We start from the raw sequence: 6,844 nt of genomic DNA, 5'->3' as shown, positions 1-6,844 counted from the left end.
ACTTGTGTTTTTGCCTTGTTGGCAGTTAAACACTGAAGAAACACTGTGTGCTTCAGCATCCCCCGTGTGTCTTTGTATGCTACTGCTGGGGTTTGTGTTTACATCCAATTCTGGATTTTAGGCTCATGTTTGTCTTTGGCCTTTGCTAATTTGGGTGTGGACCTCACATTGTGACAGCAGTGATACGTCTTTGTTCTGGATATCAGGGTCACCATCGAAATCCTGCAGGTCTTACTGATCAAACCGACCAACTTCGACATGCTTCATGCGTAAAAAGCGGCAGTTCTTTGTATCAAAAAGAGTCATCCAATGTCAAAGTCCTTTAACTCTGCAGCTGTTCATCAGCTACGTACTGGTGGAAAGAGTGGATTTGTGAGTTTCACCTGTTGGCTGGTGGATAGCATAACCAAAGCAGTGGTTACAGACGTGTCTGCAAATATGGGAGGAGTTTCATATGGAAACACGCTGCCCGTCTTGAGGGGGAAACACTGACTTGTGAACATTCTAACTTGTGTATGTAGAACTTTATATTCAATCATGTGTTTTAAAATTTACTGTAAGCTTCTATATCTATTACTTTAAACTTTCCTTTTTCCTGAAGCATATAGTTCGAGCTGGACCAGGTGACCCTGAATCCTCCCTCAGTTATGCTGCAACAGGTGTAGGCTGCCGGGGGATTCCCATGATGCACTGGGTGTTTCTTCTTCACTCACTATGTGTTAATAGACCTCTCTGCATTTAATTATTAGTTATTATTATCTCTGTCTCTCTTCCACAGCATGTCTTTATCCTGTCTTCCTCCCATCATCCTGAACCAGTCGCAGCAGATGGCCCCGCCGCTCCCTGAGCCTGGTTCTGCTGGAGGTTTCTTCCTGTTAAAAGGGAGTTTTTCCTTCCCACTGTCACCAAAGTGCTGCTCATAGAGTTTGTCTCATTGTTAGGCGTTTGATGTATTATTGTAGGGTGTTTACCTCACAGCATAAAGCGCCTTGAGGTGATGGCTCTTGTGATTTGGTGCTATATAAATAAAACTTGACCCTGTACTGTGTAGACAAATAGAAAAATGACTATGTTGGAAATTCTCTTTCTGTCAGATGACTATTACACTGAGCAGTTAAACTAACTGTGGCAGCTAAAATGAGTGGTGTGTGGGGTGACTGGACATAAAATTACAGTTAAAACTTTATCTATGTAAATTACCTACCACATCTCTGATGCTTCCTCATTCACACATTTTTTCTAGAGAACACAACTGGCACACACAGCCTCTGCAGGGTCACAGGATTTCTTTCTGCATGAGCCACACACATATGTTTAAAAAAGTTTACAAAAAGAGTCGTTTCAGGGAAACGAGCAGCCTTCTTTTCTGCTTCCAGTGATGCAAGCTAGCCCACAAACACACGACACCCACTAACAGATTAGCCACAGCCAGTGAGTCAGCACCACCGTCATCTCCCAGCAAGCGTGCAGGCTCGTGTCAGGCAGCAACATCTCACAGCAGTTTGTGAAATGCTCTAATACCTCTGGATGTGATTTTTCATCTATGTATTGATTTGTGTTCATGTGTGTTACTATTGTTCCCTTTTAACAGGTAGAAAGTCCACATGTAGCTGTGGGAGGAGTACTGAGTGTGTACTGAAGTAGACTGAGAGATATATGGTATCTCTGTACTGTTAGAATAGTCAGTTAGGTATTTGATTTTAATTTTCATCAATTATGAGCCGTGATCGTCAGGATTAAAATGCATGTAATGAGTATAGAACATATAGAGTTTTCTACAGGATCCTCAGCAGTAACCTGCAGTGATGGTTTTCTGTGCAAGTCACATCACCGTGAAGCTATTTAGGTGCACAGGTTCCACCACAGCATCCCAGTCGGGCTGAGGTCTGGACTTTGGACCTTGGCAGCACTTTGATTCTTATCAGTATCAGTGTGTGTGTGTGTGTTCAGAGTTCAGCTGAGACAGTGTCCTTCGCCCTGCCAGGCTAAGTAAACAGTCTTCCAGCCAACCCAGGTGTCCTTGCATAGGGGAGGAACAGTCTAAGCACAGTCTGTTAATGCACACATTAATTGGAAATACATTTAAATAAAATCATAATCTAGAAAAGTTTGGTTTAATTTTCAGTGGTTTGTTTGATTATTTCTCCATTGCTATGCTGACAGACGGACACATGGTCCTGTCAAAGTGCAAAATGAAGAGAAACCGTCCTGTTCGCTGTTTATCGAACACTTTTATTAGTGTAATAAATGTAGCCTCGAGGCTTTGAGTTTTGACGATCATGAATCAAGCACAGCTGCATGTCACAAACTAAACATGAAATCACATCCAGCACTGCTGGAAGGAGAAGAAATGTATTCCTTGGTATTATTTATAAAACTATTATGTCACAGATTATCGTCCTAAAAACAGCTGCAGTTCTGTTTGAACCTGTTCTGCTGGGTGAAGACATTTCTCTGAGGCAGCTCTGAGAATTACTGACATGGAAAAGACCTGCAGAATTCCCATCCAACAGTTGTTTCCCCATGAATTTCTTTTATCTCAGTAGTTCCAGCGAATGATGCATCACAGCAGGCTGTGCAGGCATTCAAAGAAGTGGTCTTTTTGTTTTTCCCAGGATTTTTGAACAAGCTGGTTCACCTGTGAGGAGATGCACAAACTCTGTTGGTGGTCCAAGCACATCCTGACTAAACGACACCGCCGAGGTGCTTTTTCTCTTGGATTTTTGGACACAGGTGATCCTTCAGTTCTTTATTAGAAAGTTAATGGCAGCACGTCTTCAAGATTATTGTTTTTTTAAACCCACAGCGTGACTACATCCAAGTGCTCACGGTGACCCAAGCACTGAAAAATGTTTGGTTACGGTTTCAGTTACACAGGCCTGGTCGACAGCCCTCCTGTTCTGTTGTGTACAGCTGTGTACAGCTGTGTACAGCATCTTATTCTCAGTTATATCCTATTCCAGTGTTTTTCTCATTTTTCATCTGTAACTTTGTACTGTCCACTTTTTGGTGTAACAAAACAAATTTTCTACATGTCAGACTAATAAAGGTTAGCTTATCTAGAACCAGTGTTGGGGTCATTACTCAAAAAAAGTAATCTATTACGCATTACTTGTTACTTTAAAATATTCCAGTTCATTACTTAATTACTCATCAGAGGAAGTAATTAGTTATTCTACTTGTAACATTTCTGAAACACATTGTCACATAATTGCCATTTAACAATATAAATCTGAGGCTAGCATCCTGCACACCAACACCAATCCGTATTCTAATGAGGACAAACATACGTGTTTACATATGAACACAAAGCAAATATGAAAAGCAGCCCAAAGACAATTTAAAGTGGTCGTCACGGTGATTCTCCTGTACAAAAAAGCAGAAATGGAGGCTACAGTGCTGCAAGCCTGATTGCAAAGAACTAAACTGACAACTTAAACTAGACGTGGGGAAAAAATTGTTAACATAATAATTAACATTAATAACTTTGTTGATCCCCATGGGGAAATTCGTCTCTGCATTTAACCCATTGACTCAGTGAAGCAGAATATTCAGCATATTCGAACCCTCAACCTTATGGTCATGGGGACACCATGACCATAAGCCTCGATGGACTCATTCATTGAGATCTTGGATGTCTACGAGTCAACTGCACGTTCAGTACCTGCACTGATTTTCCTAAATCTTGCTTCTGACATATCTTTTCCATACAATAATAATTAATAAAGGCTAAAAAAATAATAGAAACCAAACATTTTTCAACAGTGGTCCTTCATGTTCCCAGTGATGTAGACATGAGCCCACATCACAGCGTTCCTTATGTTGTGTCCAGCCCATCTGAAATGTCTGCGCTGACTTTAGTAACCTGTGAATTAATCCACATGTGGTGATCTGATTGTTGCAGTCGGATGGTGTGTGTGGATCTGTGTCAGATACACAGTGTGTGTGTGGGTTATAATGGAACATGTCCCACAGATGGCTTTGTGATGGTTTTTGGACACCAGTGGAGCTCTAACGGTGTGTTCACACCGAACGCGATGGACGCGAATAGAGCGTCAGGTTTACATGTAAAGTCAATGGAAAGGCGCGATGACGCGCGATTGCGGGTCCCGCGAAAATTCGGAAGCAGATTTGCGTCGCGAAAACGCCAAAACGCGTGAAACGCGCGTCAGTGTAGCGCGTCTGGCGCGTTTGACTCGCGAATAAAACCACGCGCGTGAGTTTTTGTGTTGCATTTTGTGCATACGCGCGTTTCGCGTCTACCGCTCGAGTTGGAAAAATCTGAACTCCAGCGTCAAATCGCGCCGCGACAACCAATCAGGAGCCTGGTGACGTGGCTGTTACCTAGGTCAAAGGGGCAGATCCAGCCAAAGCCTTTCATACTTCAATGGAGGGGAAGGCTAATCAATGCGGTAGCAAACAACTCGGAGCTGTACAACACCAGCTGCTTTCAGTACCGAGACAGGAATAAAAAGGACCGAGCTTGGAGGAAGATATGTGAAGAGATCGGGCAACCTGGTAAGTTCATTCATTTCTCTTTTGAAAGTTTTCACTGACCCGGGGAAGCCGCACAAAAGCTAGCAAGCCACCGCTATTTTCCCACTGACGTACAAATACCGTTCTGCTTTTATGCATGTTGTCATTTAGGAATATATTTTATTGTTTATTAATAAACAGCACACAGTGGTCCCGCTGTTCATCCGTCACTGCTTTGCTTTTTCGCTGATTTTTTATTGCACAGTACAGCATTGCATTCTGCAGCCTGATTGACAAATCTCCTGCGCTTGCCAAATTTATCACGTTTGGTTTTGATAACCATCGCGTCCAATAGAAAAAACAGCACAAAAACACCCATAACTATGAGCCTCATTCGGAAATAGACACCTGCACCATGAGGGAAAAAGGCGCACGAAAGTGGCGGGCAGATGAAGACAAACCGCGGCATAATAATACTTTTACGTTTTGCAATCTACAAAGGTTTGCACTTTGAGAATCAATTGTGAGAACTGTGACCAGGGGCTAGTTATTCTGAGAACCCCTGCAATAAATGAGGGACCACTGTCTACTCTACGATTATTATATCCAACCTGTTAACATTTAATACTGTATTGATAGAACCAACTGATTCTGCAGCAGAGCATACCCAGTCCCTGAGCTCCTGCTGCTGCACCCACAGATATGTACAGCAAGCACTGATACCTTTTTAGTCGGTGGGATTCCCTTGTGATCACCTTTACTAAATATCTACAACCAATCTGATTATATCCTGTTATTGTTTTTTTTTTTTTCAATGTTGAAATTAAAATCTAGTAGCAGCCTTCTCATTTCTTTGTGTTTTGTGCTGTTTTACAGGCCCACAGAGGAGGACGGCTCCGAGGCAGATGAGGGACGGGTCCCAGGACGGTCCATCGGCGGTGGAGCTGGCCATCCTGGAGTCCCTGAAGAGGCCACACCAGTCTCCAATGGAGCATTTCCTCCTCAGCCTTGTTCCTGCTCTGGAGAGCAGCTGGTCCTTTTTATTCCTGTCTCTCTGTAAATTCTTATATTTTATATATTTATGTTTAATGTTTTTCTGTTTGAGACTTTTAATATTATTTCAAATAAATGTTTATAATGACTAATGTCTCAGTTCTACTACACAGCAAATGTTGGCACACAACTTGACACATGTAGAATTTATTTCATATTATACTAATGACAAAATATACTGATACAGTGGGATGCAGAAGTTTGGGCAACCTTGTTAATAGACATTATTTTCCTGTATAAATCGTTGGTTGTTACAATAAAAAATGTCAGTTAAATATCATACAGGAGACACACACAGTGATATTTGAGAAGTGAAAAGAAGTTTACTGGATTTACAGAAAGTGTGCAATAATTGTTTAAACAAAATCAAGCAGGTGCATCAATTTGGGCACCACAAAAAAGAAATGAAATGAATATTTAGTGTATATCAATGTGTGTGTCTCCTATATGATATATGGGGTGCCTTTGTCTGGACGTGCTTCCCATCCAGAGCTGCACAGCACAGAGGAAAGTTCCAGCGCTCTTGGAATCCCTCTGTGATGGACCGCCAGTCTCCAGGTGAAGGCACAGCCATGAAGTCGTCCACTAGACAGTCCCAGATGGACTGGGGGGTGATCTGGCTCACCGTGGACACACCGACTCTGAAACTGAACGCGATGGTCCTGAAGGAGTCCCCGGTGACAAGGAACCTGGACAAAATTGTTCAAAATCAGTATTATGTGTACTGCAGTTACAAAATACATTATTCAAATTCCAAAATACTTTTGTGATGTCAGATATAAATCACAAAACTTAAATCTTACATAAAACATTTTGTAATTATAAGGATAATTACAAAATGTATATTAGATAATATCTAAAACAGTTGTGTTTTGTTTTAACTTTAACATATCATAATTTGATTGGTAGCAACTTTCACAACTACAGTGAGCCAATCACTCATAATTCCTAAACATGTCAATCAGGTAGGAATGAAGTGAGACATTAATAGAAATAAAGAGTTGTATGTTGACATGTAGCCCTTTCCTTGCTTAAATCATTAATATTTTTGAAAAATTAATCTGTGATAAGACAGCTTATCAAGATAGAACCATGTAACTAAAGATGAACCAAACTGTTCACAGTTTTATCTAACTCTGTTTTAATAAAGGCTGTGACCCCTGCTATAGAGTCTGACAGCTGCAGGGATTATATACAAATATTCAACTATCCCAGAATTAAACCAGGTCTAAATAAAAAGGAGTGAGTATCACTACAAAGGTTAACTCAGTGGTCCTAATGCTACAGTTTGATATCAGCAAACACCGAGCGCATA

General features: G+C 41.3%; 1 long non-coding RNA gene across 1 annotated transcript; it reads left to right on the top strand.

Annotated features, from left to right (window-relative positions):
- The first annotated feature begins 4,013 nt into the window (after positions 1-4,013).
- On the top strand, positions 4,014-5,617 carry LOC309687856. The gene is made up of 2 exons (XR_014270877.1): positions 4,014-4,518; positions 5,353-5,617. It is a non-coding gene; the product is annotated as an uncharacterized lncRNA (long non-coding RNA).
- Positions 5,618-6,844: the final 1,227 nt, after the last annotated feature.

This window comes from Aulonocara stuartgranti (assembly GCF_965226115.1).
Source record: "Aulonocara stuartgranti genome assembly, chromosome: 14".
In the NCBI taxonomy this organism is placed as follows: Eukaryota; Metazoa; Chordata; class Actinopteri; order Cichliformes; family Cichlidae; genus Aulonocara; species Aulonocara stuartgranti.
The sequence above is the reverse complement of the archived record's forward strand: the minus strand, read 5'-3'. Positions and strand labels throughout refer to the sequence as shown.